The following is an 18664-nucleotide window of genomic DNA, read 5'->3' as shown; positions in this document are numbered from 1 at the left end:
AGTCAGGCAATGGAGGGAAAAACAGAGAAGAAAGTTTAGAACAGACCCACGCAGATGATGGACTTGAGTCTGAATCTGGGCAGCTTCCAGACAAATCATGTCTGCTGCATTCCTGTTCAGTGTCTCAGTGTTTCTTACTCTTTCCTTGTCTCTTGGGAACCACCTCTCAGCTCTTAGCTGTGAGGGCAGCATGCAGGGCAGAGCCAGGACCAGGACACCATTTTGTTTTGCTAAATGGACTTTGTTAAAATGAGCCTGATAGTCCTGGCTCAGGTGCTAGGATAGGGCAGTTACAGAACTCAGCAACATTGACTCAGTGGGTCCAAACAGTGACAGTGGTTTTTTCCATCAGCTCATCCAATAACTGCCTCCCAAAACTGTTATCCATTGTTAACAGATTCTGTGTAGGCACTACAGCAATGCTATTTATTTTGCTGCCTGGGATAGATTAATAGTTCTCTGGCAACCCTGCTCAAAGGCCTTGAAAGCCTTTATGAAGGGCATCAGTAGTAAAGCCACACTTAGGAAAAGCTGTGGTAACACAAAGCTTTTACAAAGCTGCTGAAAAATCGGGCAGTGTCTCAGACATACTCAGATAAAACGTGTGGGGTAGGGCGGCCATTTCCTCCTGTGGATTCTGTTTAAAGATTTCACTGAGCAAGATTGATGGCTGCCTCATGAGCTGGGAAGTGGATAGTATTACTTTCTACATAGGATGCAGGAAACCATGAGTAGGAACTGACTGAAGTTATTCTGTGGGTATTTCCAGTAGTTTTGAAGAGGGATCATCTGCTTTTATGTCATTTAGCAAACTCCTGTCTGTGTCATTTGCTGTTGTATCTAAGCATTCCTACCAGTATCCTGCCTCTTCTATCAATCATATAAACTTTATATTCCTTTCTCTTCAAGAGGTGATTTTCTATATGGAGTATCAGTGGGTAGAAAGCATTAAAACCCTGAGGCTGTTGAGTCCTTTTTGATTTGATGAGTGAACTGCAGAAACCCTACCACTTCTTGAGTATACTGCAGAGTAACTAGAAACAATGGAGCAAAGAAGAAACTGAAATATCCAATCCCTGTTGTATTATAACAGCGGAGATATTTGGGAAACTAAAGTGCTCTTTCTGGACTTCAGTTTGGGTAGACTCTGTATTTGCTATGGTGTTTGAGAACTCCTGTCTTGTGTTTGTTAACTAACGAGGTTTCTAAATGTTTGAAAGTGAAGGAAATTACTCTGTGGGTTGTGGACTGGAGAATCTTGTACAGGACCAAGGCAAGACAATAACAAAATTCTTTTTCAGATGTACTCTATTCTGAGGATGGTCAGTTTAAGATAGTGTGTTTTTATGGCTGTGTTAAATCTGTACAAAACAAGTGTGGTGGCTTTTTCTACATCAGAAGCTTGCTGAGTTCTTAGGCAAATTTCAGCTGTAATCTTTATTGTGGTTTTTATTCAAAGTTTTTGCAGACTATTCACAAAGGAGAAACCAGACATAGTATCTACAGTCTGGTAAGTAGAGTACTTCCTTAGAGTGAGACACGTACACAAACTGAAACAAAGGAGTTTTTAATCTTTTTCTCTACTTCAAGTACTTGAACTACTTTAATCTTTGTGAAGACAAAAGAATTAAGAGACTTATTTACATAAAGAAATCAGTCCGTGCCTGCTCAGTTACTGAAGATAAAAACCAGAGCAATTTGTCTGACATCTATTGTCCTCAGCAGTGCCATTGGCAGGTCTCATTTACACTATCAGGCAGCTGACAAGTTCCTTCTGCTTTGCTCTGTCTGCCTCAGTCATCTGACTGACCTTATACAATCGATCCTGGTGTCTGAGAGAGGCTCAGGAATTAAACCATGAGCATCAGCTTTGGAGAGCAGAAGTAAAGCTTGTTGGTGTGAGGAAGCAGTAGAAACGATACCATCTTTTATTCCAATGGCAGTTCAGTTTGTTCTTTCAGCTTCTTACCCAACATACATTTAAAATCCAAATAAGAACTCATCAACTCCAAAGCACAGTAATGATCAAGATTGCTGTTTTCTGTTCCTCGGTGCTAATGAAATGCCATGGGTATGAGGTATCTCAGCTGCATCAATGTTTCTAGCAATCCTGCTAGATAAATATCTAGTAAATATCCGTGTCCTTTAATAAAAGAAATATCTGTATTTCTGGTTTTACATTGATTTTTAATTGACCCTTATTAATCAGGATTGAAAGTGGCATATTTGCAAGAAAAGTTAGGACACTTTCTTGGGAAACATTTAGGGCATGTGACTTCAGCGGGCTGTTGTGAATTATACAGCATGGCTACCTTAAAGTATTTGAGATGCTTAAAACAGAGGAAACCAAAAAAGGCAGAAGAACTAGAGAGGGACCAATTAAAGGGTACATTTTTGACATTTGTCACAATGTGGATTATGTTTTCAAAATGTTTTTTCCCTGATACTACTTCTTGCATAGTGTCCTGGGATAACTTTGTAAGGATTCTTCGAAGAATCAGTATCAGGGCAATATTGATAATGAATTTTGTCTGTTTTATAGTGGGAAATGTACCAAAGTTTTTTATGAGCTGCTGGGCAGACCATAGATTTGCACTATTTAGAGTCTGACCTGATAATACTAAGTTCAATACACAGGTAAGGCTAACAAAGGAGGGTGGGGTTGAAGGTTTATTGGTGGAGGGGAGGGTTTGTGCTTGTTATAAGCACATTTATGCATTTTCTAGCAGATTATGGAATAGATTGTCCAAGACAATAGGATGCTTGTTGCAAATCCAGGACTGACTTTATAGGGTCCAAATTACCAGGAAACTAGCAAAACCTGTTTGCTACTAATTAATCATCATGGGTCTATGCTTAGGCAGGTATCATGATCACAATCAGATTTGTTAGAAAAGGATGTGCCATTCCCCCCTGTGGTAAGTCCAGTGTAAAGTTGTTATAGATCCCTAATAAACCATTTTCTAAGGCAGCACTGAGAAGACTTGAAGTTGTTGTGAGAAACAGTATTGTTATTTTTAGGAAATTGAGCAGTAGCTGTCATTGGTAGTGAAAATCAGGATCAACACAAGAATTTTGAACAAAGAAACCTTACTTTTGTAGTAGGGATGTGCCACAGAAAAAAAAAATTTGTCTCGACTTTTGTGAATCTATGTTGTGTGGTTATGTCCTGCCATGCAGTGGCTCAGAGCCTGCTTTGCACTCAACCACACCATTGCAATCTCATGCCAGGAAGCTCCTTTGTCATCACCATGCAATTCTCACACATGCTTTGAATTTACCCTTGCATTCCCTCCTCATGTGATCTCATTTAGTCAATCTTATGTAGCTGTATCTGACCTACCTTATTTTATTAGACCAGCAGATTCAGTTAAAAAACTTTGGAACTCTCAAATCCAGTGTATCCCAGGGAAGCACTGTGTAAAAAAGAAAGTAGTTTACAGAGGAAGATAAACCTGCTCCTGCTTGGCTGAGATTGCTTTGTCATGCTCACTCTGCAGGTGGTAGGACAGATGCTAAAATAAAATAGCTAAGACATGGGTGTGGGGAAAAGATGCAGTAGTGCAGCAGAACCATTCCGTCTCACCAACAGCTAGTGCCTGCCAAAGTGATATGCAAGGAATCAGAAAACTGTGCCAGCTCCAACAATGATGGCTTTGTGCAATAAAATCATTAAATAAAGTCCTCCTTCCTATCCATCCTTGTCCAAATTTCATTGAGGGAAGTCACGGATACAGATGTTTGACAACTGTATGCATTATTATGTTATGCATAATTTTTGAAAGCTTTTGTATCGTACATGCTGTTAACAGATCTGTGACAAATGTGAGAAGATGCTGAAGACATGGTATTTTTTCCCGCTGTGTTCGCTGTCCTTGAGGCTAATCCTGGTTTTAAAGTGAGGATTGCTTAGAAGGGGCTGGACTATGGTATGTCTAACATTGCCAGAAGTTAATTTATCATAAATACTCTATGTACAGAATATTGTTTCTTAATAAAGGTGCAGTGAAGGAACATGCTTCTTAAATACTGAAATAGAATATATTCCTTTTGTCACCTCACACCAGGAACTCTCTTCTCTTATTTATTTCCTTTCTTTTGTGTGCATCCCAGGTGTGCATTTATCCTTTACTGATGATTGCATTCTCCTAGAGTCCAGTAATTTCTAATACATTCTTCATACCTATATACTTTCTTAGAACCAGGATTAGATGGTCAAACAATTGCTCCTTTTTTTATGGTATCAAAAACCTGACTTAAAGTGCAATATCTAGCTGAAGATAATCAGACACCATTGGGGAAAAAAAGTTTACCATTTTGGAACAGCCATATAGCTGCACACCTTTACTCTTACTCCTGCATTCAGCATAGGACAGCACCTGCATATGCTATTCTTTAAAAAAAATCAGTAACTGCTATAATTCTGCCCCTTAACAGGAAATTTCCACAATATGTTTTCCATACTCTTCCTAATGGTGCTAACTTTCACTGTCTCTTACCTAAGGCTTACTCCATGGGTGTGGAGGGCATGTAGTAGAATTTCAGTTGTTTACAGAATTAATATTAGTAATAAAGGTTAACAAGGCACAAATTCAATGAAGACTGGGTCATGCTAAGGATTAATCATCATTTATGTACTGAACATGTTGAGAGGTAAACAGTGGACTTGTGAGGTAAAAACTAAAAAGTCTTATGCCATTGAGATGAAAGCAAGGATCAAGTCCACTTATTTTGCTGTATGAGCATTGTTTTAAAGGCTTCCAAGGAGTTGAAAAGTGCAGGACAAACATCAATCATCCAAGACAGTATTGATCTCCTTTGCTTCCAAGGGATCTCTGATGCCTTTAGGAATGAGAATTCAACCTGGTGTTTCTTAGTGTGAGCACAGGAGTTCTTGTGACAGTCAACATGGCCTTCCAAGCGCTGAATGAACAGACTAAGTTGGCACACCCTTGCATTAGTAAGAGCAGATTAACAGTGCTTCCCCCAAAGGTATTTCGCATATTTGAAGAGCTTGGTGCCTGACATCCTTTCCCTTAATGCAAGATTTGAAGGCTGAGACAATAGATCCGGCCTTCGTGCTTCTTGCCTGCTACAAGAACCTTGAGAGAAATTCCACCTATCACTGGCTGTCTTCACTGAGAGTTGTGAGAGAGATTTAAGTTATTTCAGTGAGAGCCCATATTTTGCTTTGGAGACAGGATTTCCCAGGGAATCATAACTTACTTCTCCTTCATAAAAGATGCATTTTATAAAAAGATATTCCAGTGCTCAGTTATCACAAATTTCAGTTTTTTGCTTTTCTAATACTAGAGCCTGGTGATTTAAAAAACCCAGATGTTTTTTATTCAGCAATTGTAAGGTCAAAAGCTAAAGACACTTGTGGTTCAGACATTTGAAAGCAGGACATCATTCAGTATTAAGGTTGCAGTTATGTCTTAATCAAAGGTGAGTACAAAGAAGGAAGGCGTGAGGAATTTGGAATTAAAATATGCTCTGTTTGTTGGTAATAGGGTGTGTGTATATTATCAATTCACAAACAGCATTGAAACATTCAAGAAAGTAGAGATTCCTTAAAGCAAGTAAAGAAGGTAAGGAAATAAACCAAACATCTGCAGCAGGCTGTAAATGTTAAGGTGCAGTGGCAAAACGTATGTACTGTGAAAGAAATGGGAAGAAATCATTTTAGACAATTGTCTTTAAAATTCAAACACCTTCCTGTACATGAGCAACAATTCAGATAGTTCTGCATTTGACAAACGAGCACTTCAGATGCATATGTCACACTTTTTCTGTAAGTAACCACTACACAGAGAAGTTGCCTTGCTACTTCATGACTCACTTTTTCATCCAACAGATACAAAGCAATCTGAGGTAAAGGTGATGATCAAGTGTTTCCCAAGGTCACCCACATTATGAGTGAAGGGAGTATAAGAGTTTCAGAAACATGACAAGAACTCTAGAATACGAAACACAACTCGGGGACAAAATGATCCTAACAGATTATCTTGATCTTAGATTAAATGGCTTATATGTGAGGCTAAGAGAAGTTATAGATGGGAATATTTGGGATTAGTTGAAAGGAGATCTAGGTAAGGGTCATAGAATCAGTGTTGCAAGAATTGAATTAAAAATTAGGATTGAATTATTCAGCAGTATATCTGGGCCTTCAGGTGCCTGAATCCAATCTGCAAGGCACGTGCTTTGCTATGTCCCCTTGTAGGCAGAATGATTGGGATGGAGCTCCTGAAGCAAGCAGTATTGAAAGAGACTTTTCCAAGCTGGAGTGGGCAGGAGAATGTCTAAGTTGTTACGGTCAACAATGTCATTTCAAGGTAAGTAAAGGAAATAAATTTCAACGTTTTAGGATGAAACAGCTTTTTATTTTTATTACCCTATTGCAATAATTATGCAGCCACAGTTTTATTCAGTGTACAATATTAGTGGTTCATCTAATTCTGCTTCTGATTGGTTTTAAAAGTACTTGTTCTGCTACACTCAGAGATGAGCTTTATACAGCTTCTGAAGGAGCACCTTGGCTGGGTTTTTTTCTGTTGATTTGTATCAGAGATTGAAGCAAGACAGGTGTAAGCATGGCTATGATACAACAGGGGAAATGAGTGGGAAAGAGAGCAGAATTTGTGTTATTAACAATCTGCTGCTATGAAGGACCTGTAGCAGTGAAAATGATTTGTTTGTGTCTGATGAAAAAGAAAGCCAAAAAAGGGATAAGATGAAAATATGTATCTTGACTGATGTGGCAGGAGGATGCTTTTTACAGAATATTTTTGGATGAATTTACATGATAAATTGCCATTTTAACTGGGTAGGGCTCAACAAGTATTTATGGAAGAGGAAGATCTTTGTACCAAGAACAGCCAGTAGAAAAAAAGGTTACAGAGTTTCCTACAAGTTCTCTAAATAGGGAGACTAATATAAAAGCAGGTCTTTCTACAGCCTTCAATGCCACCTTCCAATAGGCTATGAACAAAAAAACAAGAAAACATGGAGCCAGATTCCTCCAAGGGGACACTGTGAAACAATGATGACCAAAAGGCATAAGTCATATCAAGAAAAGTACCGCAGTCAGGAAAAAAATTCTAGGGAGCACCAGAACAAGGGCTGAAAATGTTGGGGAGTCTGCATTTTTGGATGAGTTCAAGACTTAGGTGGGCAGAGTCTCTGAGTTATTTCATCTTTGAGTACGAGGTTAAACCAGAAAAATCTCCTGAGGTCCTATTTCAGTCTAAATTATTGCATGATTTTCAAAACTCCAATTCATTCCCCCAACCATAGTTCTTGAAATTGGCAGTCTTCCCGGTGTATAATTTGATTGTAACTCACAACAAACAAGATACCTAAAGGCAGTCTTACTGCCTGAGATGTTGTTGGAAAATTATGGTCATTTTAACTGAAAGTAACTGGTGCCTTCTGCCCCAGGGAAAGCAGATTAAAGGCAGTTGTTCAGAAATCTCTGCCAGATAGCAGGAAACAATGAGAAATGTATACTGGATGATGAGATGACATGTTTTATCTTTACAACGTTCAGCTCAGTTCAACACACCCATTTGCAAGACAATATCCTTGAATATCAGAAATATTTGTTTTAGCAGGGAAATATTCAAGTAAGATTTAATTTAGAAAAATGGATCCTCTCCACAGCCCTTTGCTTAGGCAAGGAAGCAGAATAGGAAAACAAAAAACTTTGATGGTCTTCAGCAAATGCTAGCATTCAGATAACCTGGATTTATTTATAGATGTAGCATCTGAGATTAAGCATGCATTTATTCTTTCCCTGTCAAGAAGATTTCTCTTTAAAGAGTTCATTCTTTTCCCAAGGAAAGAGTTTTTTACCAAAAACTACAAACAATAAACCACAAACAAACAAAAAACCCACCCAACATCCCTGGCTAAATATCAAGGATTATCTTTCCAAGGATGCTACAAGGTGTAATGGTACAAATCTTTCTTTCCTAAAATATATATGGGTCAGTAATTTCTAAGAAATTCTTTTACTAAAGCATAGATTTTGCCTTTTATAGCAGAAGGGTTTTCAGTGATCAGATTACCTTCTTAGTCTTTTGGCATGCAGTCTAATAATCCCCCTTTCTGTATTCTGTAGGCTGAGAATTAATGCTGTAGATTTCCCAGAAACTTCTGCTTCCTTTATTCCTGGCACTGGCATTTATCTGTCAGTGGCACAGGCTTCTGCTACAATCACTGCAGACTGGAGAATACACACACGGCTACTGTAAGCATTGTACAGAATGCATGTAGGAGGGCTCAGGGAGAAGGAGTGCAAATGAAATTTAGAAATCTATTGGGAAATTATTTTTCAGGTCAGAATATGCTTTATCATTTAACTGCAATCCAACAATAATTTATTTGAATAAACTTCTTAAGAGGGAAACATCCCCGACAACTAATGTTGTTTTGTGGGTTTTTTTAAATTATTTTACCCCACAGGTCACTTTGGGATGCTCAGTTTGTCCAGACATTGCATGAATATTCAGGACCACAGAGTTTATAGTGGCCACAATTGTTACTTTCTTTGATAATACAGCTGGAAGGTCGACTCTATAGCTACTTATCTATGTGTTGGTACAGTGTATTGCCTTCCAGAGAGCTCCTGCTAAATGAAGGGCACTGTCACAATGCCAAACATTCAGAACTTCAGAAACTCCAGAATTTGGGTTGCCATGGAAAACAGACTTAGCTTCATAAGCCTGTGCAGTGTAAGATTGTCTGTAATGCCATGATTACACACAGATTTTTCCAGTTATCTCAGCATTTTTGCAATAGAATTTTAATACAATGGTATTAAATAGTATAGCTTTTCTTGGGAATGGGGAGAGCTAAAACTTCTGGGATATCAGAAAAGTTTGCAAGGTGCTAACCTCTACAATTTGGGTTAATGGAGCAGCTGGTAACAGCAGTAGGCATTGCTCTATTGTGAGCCAGATAGCACAGCAAGATGAATCACCAGGCTGCAAAATTTCAGAGCACAGCACGCTCTGATTCCAAAGGACATGGACATGCAGTTCTGCATTTTAGCTCAGTGAGACTGGTGGCTGGAAACTACTGTCAGACTGGTGGCTGGAAACTACTGTCATTATGTCCCCAGCCTCCCTATTTTTATCTTCTATCACTATTGTGAAGAAGGTATATGAGCTGAAAAGGGGAGGTTTAAAATGGTAATGATGATAGAGGAGACTTTGTGACTGGCAATACTAAACACTGGTTTGGTCAGGGTAAAAATTAATCTTTTAGGATTACATCTTCTTTTTCCAGGAATTTTGCTTTGCCTAAAAAAATTAGGAGCAAAATGGAGAGACTCATGGTTTGAACTTCCTTTTGGATGGAGCTCCTTCTCTATGGCATGGTACTACCACAGTAGTAATGCCTGAGGAAAGAAAACCCAGGTAATCAAGGTGAAAGGGTAAAAAGTGATGCTTTCAGTGTCAGTTCTATTATGGTAAATTAGGTTTTTATTAGGCTATTCTAACACCCATTCAACTCTCTATCCTATTTGGTTGGTCTACAGTTTTTGCAACTCCTAATCATAGTCCTAACACCTAATTTGCTGAAATTTAGGTTTAAAGAGAGTTTTGTTGATATCTTAGTAGGGATTTTTACAGAAAAGAGAATGAATGGGTTTGGGCCTGAACAATAAAATGGAGTAATACAAAAATCTAAAGGAGTTACTGAAAACTTTCTTACAGGAAAGAGCAAAGTGGAACAATTACAACACTGATAAAACTTGGGTTATATATTTATGAGCTAACTGGCTTCTTCTGTTGCAGTCCCAGAGACCTTCACATTGATCTGTCTTGATAAAATGGAATATCCTCTGTTTCTGTGAAATTGTGACATTTTTGTAAACTTGTCAAATCCTGCACCACACTGAAAATTCATGTCCTGGATACATTTGCAAATAATCTGTCTTTTAATACCAGGCATGTCCCTAAAATATTTTAATCCCTAGAAAACCCATTCTTCATTCTAGATAATAGAAGCAAGAAATCCTTTCAAACTTGATTTACAAGCCATTTCCTAACTTGTTCCCTTACAGCAGATGTTTTCTTGAATGAGTTTGGCTTTTTTTTTTTTTTCCCAAGCACCAAAGATGGAAGAGAAATTGCTGTGTCCATCTCAGGACTGTTTATTGCAGTTATTTTTGAAGTGTCCCAGGATAGCACAGGGCACTTGCCCATGTTGCTACACAGATGCCAGTTGAGCACCGATAGTGTAAAAGTCAAGTTAAGTGGAGGATCTAGGTATGTACAGCAAACTTTCTAATTACTCTGTGGGAAGTAGCACAGTTTGTACCATAAAGAGACACTTTTCAAATTTTGATTTCTAAGGATACAGCTACAGGAGATGATTAACTACTGAAAGCTCTGAAAAGAGATTTTTAATGATCTGTTTTCAGAACCACACTCCTTTGCTGAGTGTTTGAAGTGCAGTTAATTTACATTTCTTCCTGCATATGCCAGCAAATGAGCTGAGTAGACCTACTGCTCATAAAAGCATTGACATTTGACCATATTAGAGAGTACAGGGTTGCAAATAGAAGGTTGCAGGTATATAGGGGATCTAGACTGATTAATTCTTTTGACAAGCTGACCTACAATTTACGAATAAAGCTTTCAAAAGAGAATATGAAACCATGCTTATAGTTCTTACTATGATTTTCTAGAATTTTTGTCTTTCTCTTGGACAAAATGTGGCTAATTGAGCATCATTTGTAAACTAACATTCACAATTTCGCAGATTGCCTTCTATATAGCTCTTCTGAGACTCAGACCACCTAGATTTGCTTGAGACTCTCAAATTAATAAAAACAGTCAATTGTTCAGTCTACCATATTGCTATAATTGCTTCTTATTAATATAAAATACATTGATGTCCCATTCTGCTGGGTTTTATATTTCAAAAAGTTCAATCCATGGTAAGAAAGCCACTGTGTCCATTTCCTTTCCTCCAGCTGGATCTACAGCTTTCTGTCTGGTTATCTTGGGAAGCCCATTCATACCAAACTGGGAGTTAGCAGTGATACATAATCTGTGATGGTTCCCAATGTGATTGCAGGCCATAGCTGTTTGTTTTGAGATAATTCAGCATCTGGTATAACTACAGGTCACACCCAAAAAAAAGGCTCCTCTCAGACAGTCCTTGAGCAGCTTCTTATCTACTTTTCACCTTTGTTGCAGGAGTTATCTCAGCAACACCCAGTTTTCCCAGCAGTTTCAACAGTCTTTGTAATTCAGAGCATCTCCAGGGCTCTCAGAACAGAACTCAGTTAAGAAAGATGTGCCAAAGCTGATTTTGTTCAAGCAACTCTTATCACACACAAAAAACAAGCAGGATATACACAGCTTAAAAGAACTAAGCAATTACTTGTCAGCTACTGTTACTATCTTGAAATCACAGGCTGAGCTTTAATACATGGACATCCCAATGGGACACAGGATGACTTTTCTAAGTCAGTCAAGGAAGTTATTCAGTGCTCCTTGGAACAGGCTGGTTCTTGATGGTTGTAAGTTGTTTTCTTCCAACTTCCAGCTTTTTTTCTTATGGTTTTATACCTTTCCATTATAGTGTTTTTCCTGTTGAATCTTCCAGCTACTAACCTTCACCATGTCAGTAACCACACTATTTACTGTCTGTATTACTCTTCTTCAATTTCATGACCTCATACCCTCTCACATTTTAATAGTTATTTTCTTAGCATGCCTGAACCAAGGTCCCCTACCTGTGCAGCACCCAAAATAGGTCTTGGAGGACTGGCAGCTGGGCCAGAGCTAAATGTTAGGTGATACAGAAGGCTCTTGTGTTCCCTGTCCTAAGCAACTTCCAGTGCTTTTCAAGAGTGCCTGAAGATTTTCTTGAAATGTCACCCTCAGCATTAAATTTAAAAAGGTGTCTTTGCTACAAGAGAATGAAAACTGTGGTCTCAGTTAATTCAGACAATTATTTTTTGTGTGTGTCTTGTAGCTGCTATTCAGAATACTCACTTCAATGTTCATATTCAAACTTTGAAAGCATGGCACCCAGATTTTCTTTGATTCCTGTATTTTTTCAAAAGAGCTGTTATTTGCTGATTTTTAGGGCATAACACAAACTTATTTGCTTAGTTCAAGGTTTCTTTAATGTCAAGATTTTCTTCAGACTAGGAAAAATTCTTTCTGTTCAACCAATGCTAATGCATTCTGACAGATAAAAATGTTTCAACTAGAAATACTCGATAATGACTTTTTGCAGGGCACAGTCTGTCCAGTAGGAAATCACACAGACCCTCCCTATGTGCCAGCTCCACTTGCTCTCCTAAACCAGGGTGATTCCATGATATATTTGGGAGTCTCCAATTATTTTCTTAAGTCTGCTTCACTGGCTCACTACAGAGCAGGGGCTTTTAACATCACCATCTCCAAAGAAGAGAGTATGACTAACTTGTAATAGAATTACAAATATTAGCAAGATGGATAGTCAGCAAAGAAGACTAACATCTTATGTTTGCCATTTCACATAGATTTCAGTCATACCACCTGTAGGAGGGATTCATGACATTCAGTTTGTTATAATTTAAAGTAGTCAAAGTCCCTCTCAGACTTCAGTCTGAACTTCTTGGCAGCTCTTGGCAAAGAATGACAAAATGAACATCACAGAGTTGGTGTGCCAGGAGTGGCAAAAATATCTAGAAAAGCTTTTCTCAGCATGGATTCCACATAGAAAAGGGCAAGACAACAAAAAGGGTACTGAAGCTCCATTCTGCTGCAGAGTGGCCCATGATAAATGTACTGGCTATGTTGATAACTAGAATAAATCCTAAGACTTAACAGAGCAGCAGAATGAGGCGAGCAGCAGAATGAGGCAAGCAGCAGGTGGAAGCAAACGAAGCTTTCCACTGTGGTTGAAGAACATACAAGACCTGTCAGTAATGCCAGTTTCCACAATGGCATTCGTAGGCAGAGTTTCCAATGAGTTTTTCTAACTGTAACAATGTTAAGAGGATCTTTATGAAAACTGGTGACACAAATAGTACTAGCAAACATCATCACAGTGGTTAGCAGCAAAAAGGCAAATGAGATTTTTGAGTCCTTGCCTCTGACATGTTCAGTATATTTAATCTGAGAAAGTCTCAAAGGCAGAAGTCATGTCTGTTCTTTCAAAGAATAATGCTTGTTTCGTGGTCCTGAATCAAGTCCGTGGGAAATCTCTCTTGTGCTGCAAAGAGCACTTTCGGTTTCTTAGAAATCATTCTGGGGCAAGAAAATACTAAATCAAGACATGGATTATCTAAAACTAAAAGAAACAAGATGTGCTGGATTTTTTTCCCCAAGGAAAACCTAATTTTCAAACTAATAAAATTACCTAATTTGTTTGGTTTACAGTTTGATAGTAGCTTTAATCTAAACACTTCCCTACTCAGATGTTTATTTCTGAGGTGAGTAATTCTATTTGTATAGACCTTTTAAGAAAAAGCAGTATCTAGCATTTTCTGTGGATGTTATCTGTGTGCTAGCTCATTTGCAAAAGCTTAGAGGAGACAAGAAAACTATTTTTAGTGCAAGATTCAAACTTACATACTTTCTTAGTAAGAAACAAACTTACTACATGTAACTTACAAACTTATATGTCTGCCCCATGATAATTCTTCCTAACTATATCATACTACACTTTAGTCTTTCTCTGCTCCTCTGAGTGCTAGATTTGCTCTCAGTCTTTGAAACAGTTATAAAGAATAAGTGGTAGCCATCTGTCAGATCAGTCTCCTTTCATTCCTCCTCGAGGTAAAGATATCTCTGCTATTGGTGGCCTGACTTCTCTTTGCAAAGATTCCTGATTTATGACTCCTGGACATTATATACAATGGGAATAATAGTCATGAGATTATAAATATGATGCAAGAAATTAAGATACTATGAAATGCTTTAAAAATATGGCAATATTTACTATAAGATGATGAAATTCAGAATCTGCATTGCAAACTGAAGCTTTGTCCTTTAGGAGTTTCCCTATTTTTCAAAAGGTTTCCTCTTTTGAAAGGCTGCTAACTTTTCCAAATTCTTTATATTGTTAAGGTGATTAATTTCTTTTTTACTGGAATCACTCATTTCCCTCATTTCTTTAACATACTAATCTTTTTCTCTTGAAATAAGTTCTTCAGGAATAGCCTTTAAATTGTTTCTCTATATATGTTCAATATCAGTGAGTTTAAAACTTTATCATTTGCTTTATCATCTCTGAGACTCAGAGTATATACAATGCTAATTTTGTCACTTCAGTTGGTGTAATGAAAATGAAGTATTTTTCATACTGGTCCATTACAAGAGGATTGGTATAAAACACCTGATTATGATGCAGCTATAGGAACTGTGGTTTGAGAAAAACTTAACTCTGCCCTCAGTAGTTTTTCCTCTTTGAACCTGCACAGATTGCTCGGAGTTATGCAGCAGCGAGCCCAGTGCTGCTGAGGCTGATGGCTGCATCACCTCCTGAAGACAGTTTAAAAGCTGTGGCAGATGTGTCCTACAGATCACTGGCTGTGTAGAAGTGTTTGCTGTTCTGCCAAATTCAACCACCCAGTACATCTTTGCAGGGAATCTAGGAAGTAAAGAGAGCTAGAAGATAACATTCAGTGCTGGAGCTGAACAAATCACACAGTAATCTTCTTGGTCCTTTGAAAATCTTAGAGATTAGCATAAAATAGCATATGCCGGTCTGCCACAAATATGCACACTGTTTTGTTGCAGTTCATAGGAAGGAAACATGCACCACATATTGTAGATGTTAATAGATTTAATAGGTAGGTGCAGAGAACCCTTTTTTCCATGTGGGAGGTTGAGTAACTATTCAAGAATAAATTGTAATATATAAAAAAGTTACTGTCTGATACCCAGTGTTCCTAACCTCTGTGTTATAAAATAGTTCCGTGTGTCCCCAGACATCTTTTCATTAGATTGCAAGTGAACCAATTATGTCAGCCATGCAAGGACTTAAATGATCCTAATGATAAAGAGGCAATCAGGGCAGTGTTATCACTTTGTTCACTCAATCTGTTACTGGCAGAAAGCAATAAATTCACAAATGATTTCACAATCTATATGTATTGACCCCATGAAAAGTTTAGACAATGTGTTTCCCATCACAAAAGCAATTGCATTTGTGCCTGTATCTAAGACAGCATCTATCTGTTCATACAGTTAGAGAAAACTGGTGGGTTTTTTCCCTGCAGACAGCCAGTACCAGAGCAAATTTGACTATAAGAAAACAGAACTTAATGATATCATTACTTCCAAAGAGGTAACGAAGAAAAATTCAGAAAGAAGTATTAATTATCCCTACATTAGGATACAACAGAACTCATTGTGTCAACCTGACAGTGTTTATTTCACCATAAGAAAAAGAATATCAATTACCTTTTTCTCATAGGAGCTCCAAGATACTTTCAACTAAATCTTGGAGATGAAATATAATGATATTGGGGAACAACCATGTCTCTTGTGCCCCATGATTCTCCCCTTTTCTGTAGCTTAAATACCTTTCCAGATGACAATGTTCAATTTATTGGTTATCTTGAAGACATCTGTTTCAGTCTGTGTTGGTATTGGAGAATCAAGTTCAGTAGTTTACTCAAAACCCTCTGAATGTTGCTGCCGTGCAAAGTCTGACCGTCATAAACAGAAATGCTGCAGTGCAAACTCTGCACAGGATCACTGTGCCTACAGTTCTCCATATGCCTTCATGAGAGGGGCAGGGAAAAGTGAGACTACATAGCACACACTGCAGCATGTCATCAAAAAAATGAGACCAGAAAGGTGTCTGTAGTCTGAATCAAAGCTCAGAGCTTTTTAGATTTCACTTATATCTTGCTGGTTTTGTGGTTACCTGCAGTTGGGTTTGTTTCAGCTGTCTTACAAAAAATTTTATACACACCTCAAGTAGGGCTGGGTTTACAACAGCCCTTTTCTTCATAAATGCACCTGATGGGTAGAAGCAAAGACTTTCAGACAGGTAACCCACATCAGTGTTTCTTCATCTTAGCTCTATACATCAAGCTGAGTTAGAATTCCAGAATTTATGACTATTTTTAATCTATTATAATTTCTTTAAAGAAAAATGTGAGCAATCTTTTCTTAGTTTTGGTCACTGGACTTTTTAAAGAGAACTTAGAATGATTAGAGCCTGTCAGTATAAGAAGTAATGGGGCTGCTCACTTAGAGTTTTTGACAATAAAAGTTCTCCTGTTCTTCAAAACTTTGTTTTTCCCCAGGATTATATTTACAGTGAACCAAGTATTCATTACAGGCATCAGTGAGAAAAGTTAGCAAATCATAATGGTTAGAAATGGATATGAGTTTATTCAAATCATAATGAACATTTGACTAATGTTCACCCATTCCAGAAATGACAATTCCAGAAAAATTTTATTTCCCAAGTCTTACAGTCACAGCACTGGACTACATATGACTGTAAGAGATTAGTACCAGAAAGAGCCATGTGATTCTCATTTGTAGAACTCATTTGTAGTTGTGCCAGTTTAATTAAAAAGCTGTGGGGAATTGAAGAGCCTTTGACCAAGTTAAATGGGTGAATCGGCGTGAAATCAGTATGAATTTCCACAAATGAATCTTCAAGCAGTATGCAGAACTTGTGCCTTCAGTCTTTCTAGTGATCCTCTTTTACTTTTTTTACTTCAGGTTCTGGTTCTCCCTGCTGCACTCCAGTTTTGGCTTCCCTGATGTAAGTTGATGGTTTCAGTGCCTAGGAAAGATAGCTGAGCCCTTCGGAAACAAAAGAAATTCTTCTGAACTTATTATGAACAATTATTGGTCTGTCTTGGGGATATCATCTGCCACTGCTCTTTCTGTTTTGAAACTCTATATTCTCTGATTTTCTGGTTTGTTTTTTTGTTTTGTTTTTTTTTTCCAGTAAGAGGAGATACCTCTAAGGGTGTTGAGCTTTTTTCCTCATCAGAGGCTCAAAGTGTTATATAGTCTGCCTGGGTTCAGACAGAATTCACAGCTGGATTGAGTATGTGTAGTAGTTGGAGTGAATACAAAATCAGGCTTAAGCTTCATTTCAGGAATTATCTTAAATCACTTCAACCAAATACAACAAAAACAGGAGTTTAAAAGGGGAGTAAAAGAAACACAATGCCACTATGTAGATCACTCACTGTAGACTTGGAAATGCTCAGTGAGCATTTTCAGCAGTTCAGTCCAACCCACATATTTAAGTAAAGGGAGAAGGACACTAATCACAGTGGCATTAAGACAGAGCATAAGCACAGGACAGTTCTTCCATCCAGAGAACTGTTCACTTATGAGAACTGAGTCCTGCAAGCTGAAATGAAGCTTAGCATATTTCATTCCTAAAGTTAAGGTTCATCCCAGGTATTCTACATACAGAAAAAAACCCTTCAATTTAATTCATTGCAAGAAACATGGACACCTCTTTGCCCTGTAAATTTTGCATTGTTCAGCTGCAATTTAAACCAAAATAATTTTTTTCCTGAGATTTCTCTGTCAAGCTCTGCTCTGATCAGCTTGCTTGTCACCTAGCCCTCCATTTTCTTTATCAAGCTACAACCTCATAGACATCAGGCACTAATCACCAAACGTGCTTTTTCCCTCACAGCAGAAGTCACTGGTGGAGAATTTTCTGTATTATGCTTTACAGAGAATAGTGATTCCAGTAATCAGTGGTAAGGACTGTAGCCAGTTCCTGAGCACATCTGGTGGGAAAGCAAGACTGAAACTATAAAAGGGAGTGCCCAGCTTTAAAGACTGTTATGGGACAGGTCTACTCTGTGCTGGACTTTGATCCTGGTCATTCAGCCATATGGATCAGGGGCTGGCATAGAGCAAGTGTTTGCTCCCTTTCAAACACTGGGCTTGGGTTCCATTTTCACTGAATGCAGTGTGGCAGCAGAGCTGAGACAGGCTTAAGTCTTGTCCGAACACAGTCAAGCCATGACCAGAGGATGGCCCAAACTGAGGAAGTGCAGAGCACACTGGCATCTTTGGCCTTCTGGGTAACATCTCTAACTTGATCATTTCCCTCTGCCTTTGTGCTTCACCTGGTGCCACAGGCAGGACAGAGGATAAAATCAGTTCAGTGGGATGCAGGGAGTAAGGGACAAGGAACAAGGGGGTGATGGCAGAAAGTAGCAGGTGGGAGGGCACAGAAGGTGCCTCTGAGGTGAACAGAGGTGAGAAGACTGCTGAGGAAAAAGGTGAGAAGAGAAGAAAAAGAATGAAAGGGTGAGAATCAAAATACAGATGTTTAGAAAAGCAAATAAGAATAAAGCTGGGGTTTGATACAGGAAAATAGGGATAGATGAGAATAAGAGGAACTCCTAGGCTGAGAGGATCAACTAGAGAAGAAAATAAAGATGGACAGTAAGTCAGAAGGGAAAACAGCAGAAACCAGACTTTGAGGGGGAGATACCGGAAGAGGAACAAAGGCAGTGTCAGACAGCTGAGAGATTGTAAGAGGTTTATATGCAACTTTTTTGCAGGGTTTTTTGCTTTTTAGTACATATGAATAATAGCTCCCTTGAGAGACATGACAGCTAATTAAAGGGAAATTGCAAACAAATTGAGTTCCTTGAGAAAGATGATTCTGAAGTGCATTTTATTATTACTTTCAAATGTAT

At 38.3% G+C, this 18664-nt stretch overlaps 1 pseudogene; it reads left to right on the top strand.

The window, feature by feature from the left end:
* The window catches only part of LOC134549292 (BPI fold-containing family C protein-like), a 26801-nt pseudogene that overhangs the window by 3741 nt on the left and 4396 nt on the right, over positions 1-18664 (top strand).

The sequence above is a fragment of the Prinia subflava genome, chromosome 4 (assembly GCF_021018805.1).
Source record: "Prinia subflava isolate CZ2003 ecotype Zambia chromosome 4, Cam_Psub_1.2, whole genome shotgun sequence".
Lineage (NCBI taxonomy): Eukaryota > Metazoa > Chordata > Aves > Passeriformes > Cisticolidae > Prinia > Prinia subflava.
The sequence above is the reverse complement of the archived record's forward strand: the minus strand, read 5'-3'. Positions and strand labels throughout refer to the sequence as shown.